Source organism: Epargyreus clarus, unplaced genomic scaffold (assembly GCF_041222505.1).
Source record: "Epargyreus clarus isolate Ecla_fem2 unplaced genomic scaffold, WU_Ecla_fem_2.2 ptg000021l, whole genome shotgun sequence".
Lineage (NCBI taxonomy): Eukaryota > Metazoa > Arthropoda > Insecta > Lepidoptera > Hesperiidae > Epargyreus > Epargyreus clarus.
Window position 1 is genome coordinate 10,902,254 of NW_027332228.1, and position 24,584 is coordinate 10,926,837.

The window sequence follows — 24,584 nt, forward strand, 5'->3', positions numbered from 1 at the left end:
GTCTATCGTTCTTTGGCGCAAAAATTGTTTATAGAGTTTCTTTCGCCGCTTGCAAATCAATAGTACCTAAATTATTTATTAAGGATCAAAAATAATTCGTAAAGGATCGACTTTCTGTACAATATTTTTGATATGTAATTTTTATAATTTCTTTTATAAACTTCGTGAGAGAATTGCCTTATGTTTGAATTATCTTTTATAAGGTAAACGTGTAAATAATAAAATAATTCATAAATTCAAGAACCAAGAAGCGAAAAAGGGAAATATAAATTGCCCTTACAATTAATAATACTATCATTGATTATAATAAAAATAGTAGATACTTTCTATTGCAATTAATTAAATGTACCTAAAGCATGATTATGAAGATTCACGGCATTGGTTTTTATTGCATTATCACCATTGAACTTCAGTATTGGTGCCATGGTCCAAGTTACTTAACCAACCCGTGTTCTAAGCTATGCTTTGGGAGAATTTCATCACATAAATGAAATATTATATACCTATACACGTCCATATTTATATCTTTCGATGCGTATCTTATAATTTCAAAACAACTGTCATTTTCACAGCTTATATGGTTAAAACAAAAGTAGCGTTCCTAAAATAATGTTTCCCATTTTTTATCTTCATACTTTTAACCTTAAAAGTGTGTAGGATAGGTTAGTTGTTACGTATCCATAACAAATTGTTGTATTTAAATCAAGGACTTTAAACAATAAAATTTAAAGTTGTAGAGTACTTTGTGGTTTCACTGCGGTGACACCACCGCTACACCTATTTCTGCCTTATAACAGTAGTGTTAAGTGCTGCAGTGTTCTCGTTTGAACGGTGTCGTAATGGAGACATACTTTTCCGAGGCATTCCAGCTTAGTCTTCAGGGCTAACAACGCATCTGTGGCCGACCTTAGATAGAAAGATCTATCCTATCTATGGTGATTACTAATGTCCATGGACGGCAGTAGCCATTTACCATCAGGTGGACTGAATGCTCGTCTGCTACTCCTATTGTAAAAAAAAACCTAAAAAAATAACTTCGGACTCCTGACGTGGTAAAGATTCGTACCATAACTAGCACTGCTTAATCACTAATTGGCCAATTACAAAAACAAAACGATATAGGCGCTGCTATGAACGGGTTTTCTACATATTTGCCATATCCATTACTATTCACATAGCATATTCGTACAAACACACCGTTTTATATTGTAGTGACGAGATAGGCAAAAATTCCGTTTCCGGATTATGATATTAAGGCTTTCTTGTTCTACGACGCTGAGGATACAGCCTACAGCGTTATTTAGTTAGTTTAGTTATTTAAACTTATTTTCTATTCCTCATTCATTTAATAAATTGCTATCCATATAAATAACTAATCGCCAATAAAAGTGATAAAATCTATGAAGGTAATGACAAAACGGTGTTTTTATTCTTTTTTTTTTATTTTTTAATCTTTTTTGAAAAAAATATGATTATGGTCGATTTTTGACCTCTACGCGTATTACTCATAATTTCAATTGAAAGAAACATTTTTGCGAATCGATTGTTCGATTTGAACCGACAAATGGCAGGATTAAAAGTTAAAATTACGTCTGTAATTCTGAGAATCTAAATAAAGCTTTATTTATCAATTTTAACAAAAACAAACTACGACCGCGAAGATCGTATATTTTAGCATAATACAGGTAATCTAGTAATCCGTGTTTGGACTATAGTTTAGAAAAACCCGATCAGGTAGCCCTGGGCGCCGCCCACTGCCCACAGTACGTACCTACAAGCGATCATGCAAAACGGATCCTATCGCTCCGAGCAGACATGCTATTTTTGCATTAGCTACTACAGTTTTGGCGATAACATTGATACTACATAACATTTTAAAGAGCTGCTGCGTTCGGTCGCGGTATCGAAAACGCGTGTTGCACTGACTACACTAATCTACAGTAACTACAGTTACGCACGTAATTAATAATTAATCTATCCAGTGTTTTGTCAAAAAAAGGTTGACATTTAACAATTTCTTTTGACAACCGTTAGATACTAATTCTCAATCTATCTAAATGTTGCATACCAAAGAGTTGACCATGTCTCGAACAAAGAAATTCTCAATTGTTGATTTTTCGTGGGCAAAACACTGGATAGACTAACTATTGATAACGGGTGATATCAAACATTGTCATATTTCGATCTTTGACAAGCAAACATCTGATAGATCCAAAGATAGCTACCACCGGGCGCACGGAGTGTACCGAATGTGATTGCTGCATCTATCTTTCAAAAAGTAGCAAAATCGGTCACTGATACTAGAAGCCGCATGTCTGCTGGGGCCCACTGGCATGTCTATACGAGGAAAACCTTGCGAACCTCTTATCACACCTCTTTTGTAGATTTTTATGTAAATATTTGTCCTTTTTCGCCAAGCTTTATTCACACGTTTATGGTGATACGTAATAAATGTGTTATTTCTATTGATTTAATGATTTATATATCACAAGTTTCGCATATTTTACATTGAAATGGTTCTAATTATTTTGTACACTGAATCCTTAAGACTTTAGGGAGTAGGACGTCTCATTTTTTATCAAATAAAAATAGCAAGCAAGCACCACCTGATTGTAAGTAGCCACGGCAGCCAATGCACATGTGTCATCAAATTTAGATAAGACTTTATTATTACTATGATTTACTATATGTATCAGTTCTCTTCAGGCTGACTTTAGGGTTGTAACCCCTTGTCCCTGTAGTTCTAGGACTAGAGAATAGGGCTACGGTATCCACTGCCTGTCGTAAGAGGTGACTAAAAGGGGGCTTCCGGGGTTGCGGGCGGCAAGAGTAGGAGCTCGAACCGTCCAGCAAGCGACCCCGGGAAGGACGGCGGTATGTATGGTCGCATACTGTAGTGAACACCAGATGGTTTGGGAGGAGCGAAAACTGCTCTCCCAGGGCAGAGCCCGATCGGGGCATCGCGCTTGGAGGACTCCGGTTTTGTTCCGTCGAAGATCCCGGAGGTCGCCAAAAAGCGATGATGACGGCCACCAGGGGGGTTTTAGTGCGGTAAAAATCCCACATAACTCGACGTCGCTCCCACGTCGTCGAGTACCTTTTGAAGGTTCCCCCTCGATAAAAAAAGGTTAGTAACCCTTGAGGATTAATTTGAAATCGCTCTGGTAAAGAGTGGTAAGGGAGAGAACCCTTACCAGTATACAAACAAGAACACAGCAGCTCTAAACATTGGTATTATTAAGTTGAAATAGTTGTGGCGATGGTGCCTCCAGAGTTCACCTTTAATATTGATATGTAATTGAAATATATTTACAAACTTAAACTACTACATATTCAACGCATTTGAATAAAGTATAGATTAACAAATAACGCGGAAGTTTCATATTATAAACCTTTTAGAAATCTCAATTGCGCATGTAATCTTTTTACTATAAAGTATTTACTCTGTTTGTATATTAAAATAAACGTGTCAAGTGTTTCGTAGCGTAATGTATTTGTCAAAAGGTGCGCTCATGTATTGTTCGCAGAAACTTTATTGCGCATTGAGTTGTGCTGGCGCGGCATACACACGACTTATTGTGCCGACGGCCGGCCCTGAGCGCGGCCCTGCGGCCTGCGGCTCTAGGGATGTCCACCTTAAATCGATTAGTCAAAGAATCGATTTTCAGTCGGTCAAGCGAACCGATTACAAATATCTAAGATTCGGCATTTTTTTTTCCGTCATAATTACATAAAACTTGTTTATTTTTTGGTGCTTATTTTTTCGTTAACCAAATTGCTGATGCGGAAGACGCATGACCTTCAGCAATAAAAAAATCCAAGATCAATTTTTTACAAATCGATCGTGTACCTCTATATTTTTGTGGATCATTATAGGGAAGAATCGCCATCCCTACTCTACACTGCGCTCTTATTATGAAACCCTGATATTACTCGTAAGGTAAGGTCGAATCGATTCTAATAATTATTCTCTAATACAATCATACGAAAATAAGATTTGCATTGCATGCTTTGGGACCGACCAAGCCATTATTTTTTTTCAAAGTTGCTTGAGTATAATGCAACAACGTTCTACTTTGTCTCTGTACATAGCCTACTTAAAGTGGATATATCCAGTTCTGGTAATTGCATGACAAAACCTGAGGCTAAGAGCAAAACAAAGCATAGTTAATAATACAGTGAACTTGCGTGATTTCCAATGAATCAACAAAGAAGTCTCAGTTATTTCCGGTGATAAACAGTTAAATGACTAGATAATTGATCTTCGGTGACCAGGAACCATTGCACAAGTATCATGCGTACAATAAAACAACTTTGTTTACGAATAGAAATATAGAATAGGATTATTATGATGATTTACAATATTTTATGTATAGTATCTATCTATCTGGTTTAAAAAAATAACTAAAAATGAAATGTATAGCAATTTGTCAAAACAAAAAACGCGATATATAAAAACATATATACATACATGCATACACACAATAAGTATTAGGTAAAGTACGAGTAAAGAAGTAAAATTTAATTTCAAAATATAACGCATCTGATATAAATTATAAATATTAAAATTATGTTTACAAACATAATGTTTAGCTTATTTTACATTATACGAGGGCATGGTCAATTGACAAAAAATGTGGGCAACATTACTGTTTTTCAAAAACAAAGTTTGATTACAAAATTCAAAATTTACTTTAAAATATCCTTATACGGAAGTAATTAGCGTCTAACGTAATTATTTCATCATAAATCACATATTTGTTAATTCACTTTAAATTAATTAAGTTTCGAAGAATACAATTTAATGCACACACAAGAACATTAGGATATTTTATATTAGCCTAATTACACTCACGGACCGGATGGGGTTTTCATTATAAAATATGAGATGGTAAAAATTAAATGAAAACCGCAAACAAAAAAGTTTAACAGGTTTCAAAGTGTTATTAACTTGAGTTGGTATTAGAGTAACAAAAAATCACACTTCACCTTAGCACAAAAATGTGTGTAAAATTGAAATATACGTAATACTTTTGAATTAAGGAACAGAAAGGTTAACATATATTTTGATGTAATATTTTTTTTTGTAGTTCCAACCTTTTTGGTACCTTATACGTACCGTTATTTTTTTATTTTAATGTTGTTGTAAGACTAATTCTTGATTTATAAGGTAAACATTGTTAACTTAAAAGTCATATAAAAATATAAGAAGGGATGGGCTAGTGTTGAGGCCTCTCGAACAGGGGTCCGAGGTTCGAAAACCATGCAAAAAGCCATTATTTTCGAAGTTATTTACTTATATGACTGACAAATGGATTATTACTTGCTTCATAATCGAATAAGTATATCGTGAACATACCTGCACCACTGAGAAATCTTGAAAAAAAATCCCAACGGTTTGTGAAGTATATAGTTATATACCCTATATACTACCAATTCGCACTTTGCCAGAGGGGTGGACTTTGGCCCAAAATCCTGCACACTACTCAGCTGTAGGGTAATACTGGTTGCTAATGGTCATCAGATTACTGGTAATCAGTAACAGAAGACGAAGATTATTAGACTTATATAAATGCATATTTATTTACATAAAACATTTTATACAAGCTTACTTAACCGTAGCAGTTTTCAAGTTAATGCATGACGTGTTTAAACATTTACTTAATTTAAAACAACTTTATAATAATAAGAAACGTACAAATGTCCAAACGGTTGATAGAGTCAACGAATGACCAGAGAGCTGGCACATACCTCGGACAGCGAATTAGCCTCGCTATCCAACGAGGGAATGTTGCCAGCATTCTGGGAACTCATCCCAGGGACAGCAATTTAGATGTAGCTTTTTATATTTAATTTAAAATAAAGTTATATTATTTCATTATTTTTTTATATTACTTTAATTTATTTTAGTTAAAACATTTAAGTGTGTAAATGTCAAAAATAAAAATATATTTAAGAAACGTACTTGAGTAATAAAACATTTACATTAGAACAATAATCATCATAAGAGATGAGAAATACACAATCGACGCTTTTAGGGTTCCTTACCCAAAGGGTAAAAACTGAACTCTATTAAGTAGTAAGCTTGCGCTGTTTGTTCGTCTGTTCGTCTATCCGTCTGTCACAGGGCTCTATCTCTTGAACTTAAGTAATCGTGAACTTAAATCTTAACAGAGTATTTACTTATAACGGTAGCCGCTATAACAACTCGCACATCTCTGGTGAAAAATCAACTATGTAACTATACCCTACGTTCCTGTAATTATAAGAAAGGAAGAAAGAGAAACATAAAACGAAGCTTTCTACACTGACAACCCCACACTAGGATTCCCTGTGTCGTGGGTACCATAAACAAACACCCAAACCCAGAACACATATCCAATATTTTCATTTAGATATGTGCCTGTCCGGGGATCAAACCGGAAACCCACTGCGCATCAGACCTGTATGGTGACTGATCCGCTTCGTAGGTCGTCGTAATAAACTTGTTCATGGAAAACTTATAATTTACACAAGTACAAGTCATGGGTCTACCATGAAGTTGTAAAGATCTGGCTCATCCAGTTCTAATTAAAATCCTACAATACTTTGAATTTAACAACACGTCGTAATTATTTCCTGTTGATCTTGTTTAAATGTCCCGTAATTATAGTAGTTTATTTTATATGGAAAAATACTATAGGTATTTAATTGCTGATCTATTAAATCTACTTTCAAAATAAATACTCTTTTTTTCCTAATTATAAGATGGCAACCATATCCACCCTATTAGCCAATACAGCATAAGAGGTATTTTATAAAATTAAAAAAATAATTCTGTAACACTACAAGAATTTTTAGGTATCTAGTTATCCACCAAATTGAATAGCTAATTTTTGTGACAGATGTGCAAATAGGATGTGCCTTTGCGTATTGTATGACAAAAACTTGAAAAACCCATGTTGAATGGGTTCGTTATCATAACTATACTAATAACAGCGATCATTCAGTCGTCTTTGAACCGAATGTGTGAAGGAGAATCTCGCCTACTTTTTTTAGTGACGTCTTCTCGTTTCCGACTAATGTTTTAGGTATGTATTATATGAGTAATCATAGTTATATAATATTAATTGATATGAGTCAGAGTTCAGTAGTCGAGATCGTTATTACGAGTATCGATATCTAAATAAATATAGCTTAAATGTGTGATTTAAATATTAAGAATAGTACGCCCAGTGGGCAAATGGCTTCCCGTTTTTATTGGCAGCATTTTGTCAATAGCTACGAGTAACATATTAGCTAACAGTAAAAAGATAATGATGTGTTTTGTGTTTTCCTATTTATATATAGACCCTATTTACATACATTTTAAACATTTAAACCGGTTTAATTGTTAGGAATCGGTTTGTTCGCAAATACCAGTGGAAAAACGCAAAAAGTTCATTTAAAATGTAAACATTAAATTTGTATTAGGTTGTCCGAATGAGGCTATAGCTTGAGTAGTTCCATTATGTTTTAAATTCTAATTAAAATCTAGATATTTAAATAAGCGAAGACAAAAAAGTACAGTATCTTTTTTTAATACACACACACATCATCATCATCAATAAACCGTTACTATCCCACTGCTGGGCACGGGTCTCCTCTCAGAATGAGAAGGATAAGGCCATAGTCCACCGCGCTGGCCAAGTGCGTATTGGTAGACTTCACACACCTTTGAGATTTTTTTTATAAATCTCTCAGGTATGCAGGTTTCCTCGCGATGTTTTCCTTCACCGTTTAGCAAGTGATAATTAATTTCTAATACGCACATAACTATGAAAAATCAGAGGTGCGTGCTTGGGATTTGAACGGGAATCGGGAGGCAGAGTTTCTTAACCATTAGGCTATCACTGCCTTCAAACTACTTTTTTACAGATTTTGAGATAAGAGGTGTCGTTTAATTTGGCTAAATTGTCTGAATGAAATGGGCTACGTTACTTTCCATTTCACATAATTATTGTTAAGCGGTGATTTTTTTTGTTTCAACAATAATTCATTATTATGGTTGAATTTTAACTCTCGAGCGTATAACTGGTCTCCTAGACATGCGACAGTCGTCAATGAACTGAACTACAATGACGACGAACATGATGCGTGCAAAACCGCCCACATCGATGTGTAGACAATAAAGCGTATATTTACATCTTCCGTGTAACTGTTGACAAATAGTTATGCGGAGTCGTGCAGAATACAAAATGCCGTTAATGTGTTTTGATCGTTTATTTTTATTTTTAATAATGCCTGGCTGAGTCATCTAAACTTTATAGATATAAAGGGCGAAGCAATATGATTATGTCGGCAGCTAAGTTCTCGCCATTTTTATGGTATGTCGCATATCATTAAATATTTACGGTCTAAAGTGGTTAATCAGTCTAAAGATGATGTTTTGATGTTTTTTGATATCCTGCTATTTGTTATGTTTTATTGCTCGAGATAATTTTCAGGTCATTATGATGAATGTCACGGAGTTTCGTTCAATAACCTTTCAGAATTAAAGGTTAAGACCATAGTTCACAAGTACGATGGTAGATTCATATATATATAGGAATTGCTTATTTCGATAATTCTCACGCGTGTAGAAAAAATACTCCTTTGCTAAATATTTTATAACAATAATGCCAATTTATTTGTCTAATACATAAATTACATTGGTAATCGTAATCGTGATTAGAGCATCATGTTTACTCTAAAGCCGTCTTCAAATTGTTAATTAACTTAACTCGTGATACAAATTTCAAAGTGCATATAAAAATCTTGACCTTTTTAAATCGTTATTTTCCTTTTTCAATCCGACGACACGTTCAAAAACCAGTTCATCTCCGGGAAATGTTACTTGACACAATGTCTTGTTTCAAAAGAGAATAACAGGATAAATCTCATAGCTTAGTCTATAATCTAGAGTAACCCTACAATCTGTGTACCAGCATTTGAAAGAGAACCCTCTGTGGTTCTACTCCGGCGGCACCACGGCCACACCTATTTCTGCCTCATAACAGCAACGTTAAACGCTGGTTTCCAGGGTGTGGGTATGTACCCAAATATAACCAAGATACCTACCAGATACCTACCAGATACCTACTATAAAATATGCAAGAATTTAATTATATATATACTCTTGGGACCTTTTAAGAATTCGACTTCAGTTTATAAATAACACCATAAAATTTACAGCTCTTCGGTCCTTTTCCAGTCCTTAACATAATACCCTTGTCACTGTGTAGTTAGTGGCACTTGTGATGTGACTTTGAAGTTATGGCAAATTTTATACTTTCAAGGAGATCACCAACATTTCAGAAATATTATTTTAAACATAAATAATAATAAGGATATTGTAGGTTGCACGTGACGTCACAAAGCCAAATATGCCCCCATATCCTTGTTTTGACGAATTTGTCAATCAACACGTTTATTTGATTACTCACAATTACCATCTTTTTTATCTATCACTCCGTAACAATATTGTTTTTCGGGATGAACGTTTTTCTGGACACAAAATCGATGTCAAATCATGTCAAATCATGACAATCGATTTGGTGTTTAAGGCGTAAAAGCGTAGCAAACAAACAAATAAATACACAAAAAAACTCACTTTCGCATTTATAATATTAGTTAGGATTATCAAAACAATTATCGATATTACAATTATTCGGATTTATATATTTTTAAATTACATTATTTAATTAAATAACTTCATCAGACATCGGGTTAATGACCTTCAGCTACGTGCCTTTCAAGAAAATATGTGTTTATAATAAGCACGCGCAATAAAAAGCATCTTACTCAACATCTTTTCATCAGGCAATGAGTTGTGAAAGGTCAAGGACCTAAGACTTCTTCCTTACTTTTTTATAAAGGATCTTACCGTCATAATGTATTTAACATTTGAGTTTAATAAAAATGTACAGTATTATAACGAAACTGTATGTAAGCACGAAATGATTTATACTTAAATTTTATCCTGTTGTTTTTATACATGTTTTATATTTTTTATATTTTTTCTATCATCGTTGTTGTAAGTCTGTTACTGTATCTTTGCTGGACACGGGTATCCTCACAGATTAATTGGGGTTTGGGCCATAGTGCCCCGCGCTGGCCAAGTGTGAATTGTTAAACTTCGCACATCTTAGGGAAATTCCTTCTCACATATGTAGTTCAGGTGTGTAGGTTTACTCGTGATTTTCCTTCGTATTTAGAGCATAATTATAGTATGATAACAAATTCTAAAAATATAAATATATTAAAATATTGGTATTGTAATATCAAAACTGTAGTGGATTTAACTAGAAACACGTACGCGCACTTTCTCACGTTATTCATAATTATACTATTTCCATTTCTTTATTTTCTCGATGACAGATCGACTCCCATGTATCTTGTTGTGCTACACATAATGATTACTATAGGAGCTATAATAGTACAGGATCCCTAGTATAGTTTTCATCATTTATTAATAACAAGCTGATTTTTCGTGAGTAGCTTCGTTTCGACAAGACGCCCAACATTTTTCCTTACAGCAATGTTGGTAAATGGTAGCTTGATGGGGCAGCAAGGATAAAATATGTTGACCGGACGAATTCTAAAAATTTATTAGTAACCAAATTTTTCTTTGTTAATTATCAAGATAATTATTTAAATAACGTGAAAAAATATTTGTCCTACAAAATATAAGGTTTTTATTAAGGCGTCCCCCCTCTCCAACATGTATCATAAACAAGGTCATGAAAAATAATTACTAACCAGCTGATTTTTTTTTTATTGGCTGTCTACCATTTACATAGTCTACCATGCACATTGTCCTACAAATTACATGGTATGTCATCTCGGACCTACACTTAAAAGTTGTAGTACTAATACTTAATGTAAAAATAATTAGTATCAAGCTGAGTGTTCCAGAATAGCTTCGTTTCAATGAGACGCCCAACAAATTCTCGTACGAAAGTTCTCGATTGTGGTTTATAACTAAAATAATAGGGATGAAATATGTTGATTTGACGAATCAAAAAAAAATATTACTAACCGATTTTTTTTTTATTAATTATCGAGACAATTATCTAAATAACGTGAAAAAATATTTGTCCTACAAAATATAAGGTTTTTTTAAGGCGTCCCCCGTCTCCAACATGTATCATAAACAAGGTCATGAAAAATAATTACTAACCAGCTGATTTTTTTTTTATTAGCTGTCTAACATTTACACAGCTTACTACCCACATTGTCCTACAAATTGCGAAGTACGTTATTCCAGTCCGCCAGTTTTATAGTTTATTTATATTATATTATAGTTAAATTACAAATCTTGTAGGATTAATAAAAGTTACCCTTTTTTTTGTAGGACATTGTTTTATTTAGATAAAAATTATATTATCCTATCACGTGATACCTTTGTCCTACAGTTACTAATAAAAAAAATAATCCTGCGGAATTAACATCTTTTCAGCGTAGGTCCGAGATGACATACCATGCAATTTGTAGGACAATGTGCATGGTAGACTATGTAAATGGTAGACAGCCAATAAAAAAAAAATCAGCTGGTTAGTAATTATTTTTCATGACCTTGTTTATGATACATGTTGGAGAGGGGGGACGCCTTAATAAAAACCTTATATTTTGTAGGACAAATATTTTTTCACGTTATTTAAATAATTATCTTGATAATTAACAAAGAAAAATTTGGTTACTAATAAATTTTTAGAATTCGTCCGGTCAACATATTTTATCCTTGCTGCCCCATCAAGCTACCATTTACCAACATTGCTGTAAGGAAAAATGTTGGGCGTCTTGTCGAAACGAAGCTACTCACGAAAAATCAGCTTGTTAGTAATAAATGATGAAAACTATACTAGGGATCCTGTACCATAACAATAAACGTAACTCGATAACAAACCCGTTTTTATATACTTTTGTACAAATTTATTAACGTATAATTTTTATTGTATTTTTTATTGTATTTTATTGTAATTTCTACTTCTTTAAAACTACGCAAAATATACAAGCTTAGCAGTATCAACGTCAATAAATTGTGTTATTTTTCTTACGAAGTAGACTTTGTTGTATTTGTCTTTGTTCAAAATACATATAATAAATAGGTATATATGATCGATAACATTGCTTATTTATTCACAACACTAGAAATAACTGTCATCGAGAAAATAAAAAAATGGAAATATTATAACTTTTGTTTCATATTCTTAGATTATTATATACGAGTATTATAATTGTTTTTATAAGGTCGATAATAAATCGCAAAATCTATTAAAAAATGTATGCACACGTACCCACTTCAAAAAAGTGTACGTACAACGATCATAATTCAATTATTTTTAAATTAACCATCGACTTGTTTATGCTTTACTTTATGTCCATTGAACTAATAAAAAAGGTCAGGGTTTTAAGTTGTTCCTACACTTATAAATATTAATATCGCCTAATAAATAAATAATAAAAATATAATGTCCATAGGTTATAACGTATTTATTTAACCTACAAGTTAATGGCTAACGACATAATGACGCGCGTACGGGCATTTATCACACGCGCGACAGGAGTGACGTAAAATCATTCACTTTTAAAGACATAATATTATGGGTGCTTACCTACCCAACAGTGGACTTGTACTTTTTGATATATAAAAACAATACAGCTTCTTAGTAGTACTTCGTCATAATTTTACTTATTACGGATACCACATTATGATACTGCGAGATGCGAGTCGTCTTAAAATGGTTGATTTTGAAATTGAATATAGAAAATTATTACAAAAATAAAAAACATACTGCAATAACTGCATAAAATACAACTCCTTATGTTAAAATGTGTGTGTGGGCTACGGTAACCCCTGCCTGTCATAAGAGGCTACTAAAAGGGGCTTTCGGGGTTGCGGGCGGCAAGAGTGGGAGCTCGAACCGCCCGGCCAACGACCCCGGGAAGGACGGCGGTATGTGTGGTCGTATACCGTGGCATACATCGGACGGTGTGGTGATTCAATCTCACTTGGGCTGAGCTCTATGGGGCACTGCGCTGAGAGGACTCCGGTTGCGTTCCTTTCGAGATCCCGGAGTCCTCTACGCAGCGCCGAGGACGGCCACCGGGGGGGTTATAGTGCTGTAAAAATCCCACATAACCCCGTGTCGCACCCACCACACCGGGTACCTACCTCTTGAAAGTTTCCCCCCCTCTAAAAGAAAAAAAAATGGTCGTGCCAAAGACATGATACATAAAAGAAATGACACATACGAGTAGATACATACATACACTCGAAAATCATTACCCTCCGCTGTCGAGTAAAATATCACGTCGAGATCAAAGTACCTAATAATACATAAGCGATGTTGCTTTTTATTGAAATACCTCTTCATATATTATTATATTAATGAGAATAACAATACAGGAAATATGTTAGGTACATTTATTTACATTGCCAAATATGTAATTTAATGTTTTTGTATAAACTGGTACAGTCTTTATATGTTTGTTTATGATACTTAAATATTGTGACCTTTAAGTTATATTGCAATTTATTTAGAAATCCCAAAGGTTAAAAACCGCTCACTCCCAAAGATAGATATGATGCTGATCCACATATAAGGCGACACTTGGTCCTCAGGAATAGCAATGCATCTGTGATCGGCTTCAGGTAGAACCAATCCTTTACGGAGTTGGTCAAATGTCCATAGCCCCGGATCTTCAAGTTTTTTTTTAGGTGGGACAAAAACTAAAAAATACCACCCGGACCACATATATTTATTTCTACCGAACTAGGCCTACGCCCTTCAAGAATAAGAATGTTCGTGCGTAGTGTAGGTTAAAGTTAAGTAAATGATGAGTTGTCCATTAGTTTCTAAAATGTGAATTTAGCCGCCCTCTGAATTTGTCGCCCTCTGAATTTGCCGCCCTCTGAATTTGTCGCCCTCTGAATTTGCCGCCCGGGGAATAGGCCCCAGCTTGGAGACCTGGACCTGGATGTCCATGGAAGGCATCTTTACAACGATATAAAAGACTGAATATGGATATTTACATTTATAAAACCTCTTTGAAAAAGTTTGCAATGAAATTGAAAAGAAAAATTCATTACACTGTCTTTAATTTTGATATGTAACGGATACTCACGATACGCGGTTAAATCTCCGAATAATGTTAGTTTAAAATCCATTGTTATCAATTGGCTATGGTCAATAATATATTGTAAAAGTAAGCTTGCTACGCCAATCTAATAAAAAAATGTTGCATAATTTATCAATTTTATCATCATACTTAAAGAAGTTACAAAAGTCCGGACATATCAAAATATCATGCATTCGCAATTTCACATGTCATTTACATACGGGAACTATGACAGTCGGCGTAGCAAGGACATAACTATCATATAGAGTAGGGTTGCCACATACTATTGCGGTGATTATTTTATGACTACAACTTTCAACTAGTAATTATTATAAAAACACCAGAAAACTGGCTGCTTAAAAATGATTAACTCTAATTAAAAATTACCCCCAAAATTTAGACGAATCTAACGACATTTTATATCTTAAAATCAATCAAACCGTTTGAACTGTAGAGCGCACCAAAGAAAGTGATATACATACAATGCAAGGGCTCAAAAGGATGGAAATGATAGATATGTACTGGGCTGTTTGCTCGCTTATGCTATGTATATAAAGATAGTGCCGTTAGCAACCCTGGGACCTTGGTTCAAAATTCACCATTTGTGTACGACAGTTCCGTAAAGTGCCATTCCGCCTACGTTTCACGGTGGAAAATCCTACCTCGCGATACTATCTGCAAACGTAGGCTTAGACTCGAGAAATTATCATTGAAATAATTATTCTTTATTCAAGGTCCATACTGTTTTATTCAACACCACACTCCAACCGAGAAAAACATTGAAAGAATCCCCAAGTCTAGTAATCCGTTCAACTTGGAGAAATACGATACAACATGTTTTCTTTCTAAGTAATTATAAAATTTGCAACATACGAGGGGTTGTAAAGCTGTTCGCAAAAGTCAAAGACCCGAGATTGCATCTGAGGTCAACCAACAACGAATCGAAAGTAAATGGCACAAATAGCACACTGAACGTTAAAACTAGCTATGTTGTAAGCGCATCAATTTTTCGTATTTCAATTAAGCGGGGCCAAATTCGTCCTTAGCGGTGATGATGGTGATATTTTTCGTTGCAACACCGGCTAATAAGCGGTTAAGGCGCGGTGTGGCTTGCAACACAGCAGCTTGTAGCATTCCGAGCTACTTCGGAAAGGCTCGAGCGGAAGTTCAATGCCATCTACACGATATGTGGAACACGCGTCGCACACGTTGCTTATGCGAAGTTTGATTATTCGTCTTTATCTCATTTTTATGTGAGACATCTAGGTGCGCTTTATGGGTACTGTACCCTTACCATGAGTTTTTAGGTTTTAACAAATATGACTGTTTTGTTATTTGTTTACGAATTTGCCTATACAAATTCCAATCAGCGCCCCTAGCGGATTGTATTAAAACTATAGTGTCAGTAACGTAACATTAAATGTCTAAATTTACAAAATGTCGCTTTATGTTTTGTCTGTCTTTTTTGCGAACATGTGCGGCAGAGAGAAAGACTTGAGCAATTAGGTACTTATTATTACGTTTACTCAGTCTACTGAAGCAAACGGAGCAGAATAATGGATTGATTAAACGTAACTTAAAAATGTGGGATGTTTTGAAAACTCATGGTAAGGGTACTGTAAATAACTAGGTAATGTTCTAATAGTCATGTATCAATGATGTAAAATGATATTTTATAAACAATGATAGAATAAAGTGTCCTCCCAATCGAGGAGTCCAATCGACTCTGAGGAATCGTGCAGGTTTTTGCAAATATGTTCAATAAGCATATTAGAAATTAACTATCACTCATCTTAATATGCTTATGAGTAAACCTACATTCCTAAAGGTTCTTTGAAAAAAGTTCTCATAGGTGTATTATGAGAACAAGTACACCAAGCAACATCACGCACATCTTTATTACGCCATTAAAAAAATCTTTATAAAAAAAAATTGAGGTCAAAGTCAGTTACACAATGAAATTATGTATCTATCTTAAACACATACTTATTCAAACAAAAAATTCTCACTCTTCATTGAAAATCGTATCTGATGTTACCTAATCACTACATAAATAAAAAATAGTGGACTAGTTTAAATAGATGGTATAGATACTCGTAGTCTTTTCACACGTTATAGGGATCTCCTCGATGAATGAGGTTCCGTGAACCTTGAAAAAAATTGTAGAGTACTACGTCATACGTCATAATATATCTTTTCACAGTAATATTTAAAATAAGTAATATTTAATTTTTAACACTCATTTAACTTAATAAAATGTGCCAAACATATTGATCATGTACAGGTACCTACTACTTAAAATGCCAATGCACAGTACTTAATAAAGATAAAATAATAAAACCAGCCAAGTACGACTTGAACATGGACGAGATAAACAAATCGAAACTCAATCAATTGATTTTCAAGGATTCATAAAATAGAGACAGACGGACATACAGACATACAATCAATCATCGAAGGTTTGGCGTGGGTTCCGGTTTTTACCCTTTAAATACGGAACACCAATAAGAAAATACCCGCCATTAAAATTGCAATACAATGACACACAGATAGCATGCACAAAGACAAAAGATTTTATCACGACTTAACATAATCGATCTCATAAACGAATACATACCCGATATTATCGTTTACATGTGATGTAATGTTGTTTATTTACAAACACATCACATTCCACGGCAGTGCATTTACATACGCATCTATTATGCGTTAAATGGTGACATTACGGGAGCCCACCTGCGAGTTGCGACGATCCTTTGTGAACTCTTACTCACGGCTTGATTCTAACTCTAATGCTGTGTCCACACATTCGACAAACCACAAGAAACAGTCACAAATTGAAATGTGTAAATAGCGCTTGTTGCGTTGTTAATAACGAGATAACTATGGATCATGAAAAGTTAATCAAAAAAACGTATAGTAGTTAGAAGTAGGTGCTTTTGGTAGAAATGGTAGTAGTACCTACTACAACTACTTTAAGGAGTCAAAACTGCGCCTTAGATAGACAAAAAAATGGAGAACCTTTTTTCCGACTTTCTTGTTTTGCTACGAATGCTACGTCACCCACGCCACGCTATGGTTTTAAAATCAATTAACAAAGCTAATCTAACCTACTTTATTTACGTTACCTATTACGATTTTTTACGATAGCTAAACATTTACTGGCTGGCTGCAGCGCTTTTTATGTCCTATTACAACACACGGGTCTCCCCTACGCTATACAAAGTCATAAGCTAAACATTACTATATTACGAAAAACCTAGATTCACATTGTAATACGCCATAACCACAATACTGACGTAAACTACTTGTCAATGCGGTTATTTATCTTATTAAGATCTAGAAAGAAACATAGTACACATTTCGAATACCTTTCCTGCAATATGCACTTATGCATGTACCTACCTACCTATAAATAAATAATGCAAATTTGTTGATTCATAAATAAAATATTGCAGGAAATAAATAAACGATTAGACGTGTGTACGAATAAATAAATAAAATGAATGAGTAATTTATCGCTATTAGATACAATATAAATTCGTTATTATTTTAAGAATACAAAATGTGAAAACGGGCCATTTAAATTTACTTCTAAAGCGGAGTTCACAAGGTGTTATACTGCAGGTTTTGTGCAGGACACATCTTATTGATTATTAAATACACAGGATTATTCAAGCAACGTTTCCAATGCAAAAATACGTATACCATCAAACATGTTGAACGAATAATCACGAGCCTGTCAAGCAAACCGAATAAACGAACGTATTCGGTTTGCAATATGACTCTGTACGTAATAATAAACACACCGCAATTCCACAAGTTTTATATCAATAGTTGTTTTCATTAACAATATAAAAATACAACTTATCAACGTATGAATATTTTGGATAATTGTTTTTTAAATTAAATGAAATTTAAAGGTTCTTCGTGTGTCTATCGCATCTATGATTAATATTAAACTGAATATCTATATAAGTGCAGATAGCATTATTTATATTAATTCTAATTCATTATTTATCCTCTTCTAAGCTATAATATGTATATACCTTGTTTAATGTATGTTTACTTAAAGATACATACGAGGTTAATGTAAACTTTAATAAATTTATATACCTCTGTGGTGAAAATTAAGTAATTCCCTAGAAATAGTTGCGCAAAAACAAGAATTCGCATCAAGGAATACGTGTATTGTTAATTACTCATATCATCCAAATCACACAAGAAGCAGTCTAAATATCAAATAATATAATTAGAAACAAGTTATCCACCAAGCCATTAAAACAGGTAATTAGAATGAAATAATACAATTTATCTATGAATTATGGATATGCATATTTTAATGTGACATTACATTTGTTTACTAAAAGAATTACTATTCACGATCTACATAGCAGTTGAGTTATTTCTCTTTCTGTTTTAAATATATCACACCAAAAGCTTCTATCTCTCAAAATGGTAGAAAACCAGAATGTATAAAATTAAGACAATTATTCGGTCTCTAATACACGTCTAAATATGTACCTCTACAAACATATTAATAAAAGCAACGATATTAACCTATACATATTATTTCAAAGCACAAATATAACAATATGCTTTATTTCTATATAATCTTCATTTCAGTAAGGACAACTTTGAAAAAAAATGTGTAATTAGCACATAAGACGGGCGCAAATAAGCGTCAAAGTTGAAGCTGAATTATTGTAAAACGCAGAATTGTAATATTACAAACAGATGACTAGCAACTATATGAATTATCCCTTTGTTACATAAATAGGTAGGTACATTGTACTGTAAGAATATGGTATTTTGATACTAATTAACAGTATATATTTTATTACTCAATTATTAATTTCATTGCCTATTAAAATACACATTAAACAAGAATAATTTGCTTATCGGTTGGACCTAATAATGCGGTTGCCAAATTCCTATTTGCAGAAACCTAACGGTTATTCTTTAAGTAAACATGTCCCACAAATGACAGTAAAGAGGCTTTATGAATATAGAAGAGACCAGTTCCACCACAGCTGTTTATAATGGTTAGACCGTGTTTTACAGAAGCTTTAAAAATTACACTACGAAAAACGATGACGCTATACGATTGATGATTGCTACCTATGGATATTTCTTTCACAAATAAAATAGAACGAAAGCTTTTCTTGTTGCGCGTTTATGCAGACGGGCTCCGCCTGCACGTATCCCACTTACAAACCTATCGTTGTATATGCAGACACCCATGGGCCAAGATAAGACAAATCACTCAAGTCCTGTACCCTTACCAAGAGTAGTCTACGTTTTGACAAATATGACTGTTTTGGTATCTGTTTACGTATTGGCCTATATAATTTCCAAGTTCTGACACAATCCGCTAGGGGCGCTGATTGGAAATTGTATGGGCAAATACGTAATCAAATACCAAAACAGTCATATTTGTCAAAACGTAAAAATGGCAAGCGTACTGAGTGCGGGACGCGGGTAAGATGTGCGTGCGGCTGTAGACACGCTCAATAGGAAAACACCCTATATCTATGTGTCAGACTACGTTCCAAGTTGGTTGGAATCTAAATTGCAATTCATATAAGAACTGATTTATAATAAAGACTAACGTAACAACGAAATAATTTGTAATTTTCTATCCAAAATTCACAGTTTAAAAGACAATGTGCCTAGATGATCACTTTGCATGAACGTTTATAAAAACCTTGAGCCTAATAACCGCGTGAGGATTAAGTATATATTATATTTTATATATGCAATTTGGTCAATGACTTTAGTAAAAGTATCAGAGCATTAAACCGTCGCCGATTACGAAAACAATGTAACACATAAAACAAAATGTTGTGAATTATTTTGTTGTTTATCTAAGAATTTATTATTTGCATTCTATGACAAACTAGTTTCATGAAGATGAAGATAGAGTTAGAGTAGGTATTAGTTAATATTATTTATTAAGCAACATTGTTCAAAAATCGTTCGGCCGATTTAAATTAAATTTTATGAATGTGTCTTAATTTGTTTGATTCCAGCTTAAATAACTCTTATAATGGACTCAGATAAGTTAGGATCAAAACACTTTAGTCTGGACTACTATTCAATGTCCACTAGTAAGTCATTAATCAATATAATATATAGGATTTATTATTAAAGAGCCACAAAAAACACGCACAAAGTATAGGCATAAGTATAACAGTAAGCGTAGAAGTCTACTGCCCCGATGTGGGCAGCTACGTGAACTTCAACTGAATACGAGTGAAGGGCACTGTTACTATTACTAGAGGTCGAAACGATCGTGCGTGGACGCCCCAGCAGACACTTTCGCGTCAATATTTGTATCCAAGCGTCTTTCATACGATTTAGTTATTAAAAAAGCAAATATTACACGTCAAATAGTAGTTCCTTCGTTTCTCAATGTCTAATAAAAAGGCGGATAAACGGTAGCAATTAGTCGTTTCAATGTCAACGAAGTTAAGTACATAATTTACAATTTTATTATATCCTGTGTCGGTAGTTGTTGTTGTGAGGGTTTATGATAACTTTTTTTTTTATAATATAAGAGTAGCAGACGAGCATGCAGTCCACCTGATGGTAAGTGGCTACTGCCGCCCATGGACATCTGTAATAAACCCCAGATAGGATTGGATATTCCTACCTGAGGTCGACCATAGATGCGCCGCTACCCCTGAGGACTAAAGCTGGAAAAGTCTTTCTCCCTTACCACACCCTTCAAACCGGAACACAGCAGCACCTAACACTGCAGTTATTAGGTAGAAATAGGTGTGGCGGTGGTGCCGCCGGAGTCGAACCACAAAGGGTTCTACCACCTTCAAATTACTACTACTATGTTTTTTATTAGAATCATAAACAAGCCCTTCATATCTTTAATTTAATTTCAACGTTCTCGAGATTCCTATCTTCAGAAGTCAAACTCGAAGTTTTGATTAGATACATTTACTTCTGAACGAACGAAGCGAGAAATATTTCAGATAACAATTGCAAAAGTTATTTGTATGTTGAGTAAGAAGCTTTATAGCTTGGTTCAGTAATTATTAACACAGAAGATGTGCAATAATATACAACACGTCAAAATATAAATTAAATTATAATGTTTGTCGAAAATATAATATCCTGCTTAGAAGAAAAATATGAAATAATAAACGAACTTGTTCTTATGAGTATCTTTATGCAATTACTAGCTGACCCAGCAAACGTTGTATTGCCATATAAATAAAAAAAAAATTTAGGGTTGTACTACCCCTAACATTTAGGATAAGCACAAAAAATTTCATCAAAATCGGTCAAGCCGTTTCGGAGGAGTATGGCAACGAAAACTGTGACACGAGTATTTTATATATGCAATTATTGTATTGAGGAAAACTTACATTAGGTATTCATAATTTGAAGTATCTAACATCATCTGATGGTGAATAACCATAGTGTAATAAATGTTAGGTAAATAACTTATTATATTGATGATCGATAAATAATATTTTTATACTACTGGAATTGAATTGTAACATCTCGTCTCTCTCTCTTACTACCCTTCAGACCAAAATATAGATGAACTTATTACTGTTATTAAGAAATAAGTGGGCTGGTCGTCCAACCCGAGTCGGAGCACCAGGGCTTCAAAGTGTTTATATTGCCATTAAACAAATAACTTGACAAACTAAGCACTTTTAGATACGTATTGAGTTTTCCAGCAAGTGTTTGTAGTGCAGGAAAATTGCATGATTAGATGCGCCCTTTCTCGTTGCTTTCACATAGAAACCCAACAGATTTGCTACGCCGTCTTCTTCGCTCAATAATGTCAAACATTATAGAAAAAAATGTCTTAAGTCCTATAAGTACTGCAAGACAAAAAAAATTGACTACTCCGATTTTTACTGTATTTTTATTCTTCGTGTTGTTTTTTTTTATGTTTTGCTTTAACAATTTTTAAGTTTAGAATTATCTATTTAAAAAAGTGTAAAAATTTTGTTTTTCAACGTGAGACGGTCATTTAGGTTTTTATAGGTGGGCTATTTTTTTGTCTACAAGTATATTTTTCTTCATGTTTGATCAAACCAAATAATATTCGATATTTTGTTATAAGTTCTTTAATTTTTGTGTTTCAAGTTTTATATTTTTTAACATTCAAACCAAGTATGGCCTTAAAAAATGTCGAATCGTGACAACAACAAACAAAATCAATCCAGGAAAAACAATCCCTTTTTTCACAACCGCCTTCTAAAATGTCGGTGTTTTATTAATTTTAAAAAGAGAAACGCCTTTTAACTAAAACCGCTGGTTGATAAAATTCATTGTCATTGTATACATTCGTCGATGATTGAGATACCCGAAATGTAATGTACCCTTACAATTATATAATCATGACTCCAAGGACTCTTGGTTATTAGACCGAAATAGGTGTGGCGGTGGTGCCGCCGGAGTCGAACCACAAAGGGTTCTACACATAAGGTTTAAAAGGTTCCTAAAAGTACTAAAGTATTTAAGTGTTCATTTTTAACTACAAAAACAGGGAAATAACGCGTATGCAATATTTTTAAAAACTTATAAAAAAGGTTTTAAAACTTCTTTACACGCTTTTTATCTCATTTCAATTCCAGAGGTCATCGTTCTTAGTTGATATGACGTCACACTCATGTAACACGCAAATGCAGTAATTATGTAAAATAATCTTTACATACATGGACTATATTTGTTCATAAATTATATATAATTTTGTTAAGTAACTATTGATTAATATCGCGGTATATTGCAAGACTACTGGTAAAAGTAAAAGAAGATTATTTAAAGATAACAATTAACATGATAAGTATATTTAAGTTATTTGTTAATTCAGTATAATATCTGTAGTGAATAATTTCAACCGCGTTTTAAAAATAACTCAAATTTCATTTATTTGTTATTACTTAAGTTCGATTCTATGGTTCGTGCTTGGCCCCATAGATTAGTAAAGATACTTCACCGCCTTGAAATTGAATGAAGCCACCAACGGCTTATTTTAGTAAGTTCTTTTTTGAATTCTTGACAAATAAAAACATTTTTAGAGAAAATTTACGAATAAATAACTAATACCGCGTAATTTTCGTAATAAATAAATAATTATTTCAAATATTTTAGGGACATTTTAGCATGGGGACGTGGCAAAACTTTTTTACGCAACTATTTCAATTCTCAAAACTGGGTACCTTTTCTTGTTAGGAGTGAGTAATCTTTACTAATCTATGCTTGGCCCGGTCAATGTCTGTAGTATTGCTACGATGTACAATTAAAATTATTAAATGGAAAAAATATTTATCCTCGGCAATTTTTATTAAAATACATTTGAATGATAGGATAAAAATAGAATATTTTCATATATAAATAATTAATAACCAGTATTGTTCAAGATCATAATATGAAAACTTGAATGGTTTCGTAAAGTATTAAATAGTAATTTGGAGCCATATGTATTCAAAACCCACTAGTTAAACCAGTCTGAATATTAAATTGCCCTGTTTACTCATTACGATCAACATTTTCTTCTTAATTACATACCTACATAAGGTAATGTTGTTTTTGGTGAATAACTATAAAATATGTTTACTTAGGTATATATTATATTTTTATTTAATAATGAGTTTTTATCACGAAAACCTCAAGTAAAAACTTCTTAATGCTGTTATTTTGTATTTTACAAAGATTAATACATTTTTATTACAATCTTAAAGCAAGTACATGCATTACTTGCGTAATAAAATTGACGTATCAGACGGCAATTAAATAAACGGAATTTACACACTTCATAATATATGTGTGATAAAAAAACATAAAAACAACGCTTTTTGTTTCTTTTTTTGGAAATTCCCGAGCAGATTTCATGACTTTATGGAAAGAAGGTTCAGGGAATATAAATAGAAAACATTTATTAGAAATATATTTAGGTTACATGTGGATAAATTGCAAAATTGTGTATTGATGAAACTCACAAGTTAGAAAGTATTTTAAATGCGTATAGAAAATTTGCATACCTATATACATAAACTAAAGCACGTCGACCTTGTATATACATGAAGAGCGGATGTATCCTATACGCACTAATTATTATTTATTTTTTCTATTAAGACCTTTTAAAGATCTTTCGATTAAAGACACTAAATATTTATTGACACAAAAGATTAACACATATTAACTGAAGACATTAAATACGTAATACTTATTTTTAAATTGTTTTTTTAACATAATATTAATTCAGACAATACAAAAAGGTAATATTAAAATAGAACTGAAAAAAATTCACCATTCAAATTAAAGAAAATATTGTAGGCATAAGATAATGATTATCTCTTTGTCATATGTTTTTTTTTAAATATAAACATAATTTTTAAAACTACATGTGGGACGTATGTATGTACAAATTTAAAATAAGACAAATTTGTTTTATTGATCAATATGTTTTGGCTAATTAACTTGAG

At 33.2% G+C, this 24,584-nt stretch overlaps 1 protein-coding gene across 1 annotated transcript in view; it reads right to left on the bottom strand.

The window, feature by feature from the left end:
• Elovl7 (ELOVL fatty acid elongase 7) overlaps positions 1-24,584 on the bottom strand; it is a 51,791-nt gene that overhangs the window by 26,686 nt on the left and 521 nt on the right. The gene's annotated exons all lie outside the window — the stretch shown is intronic.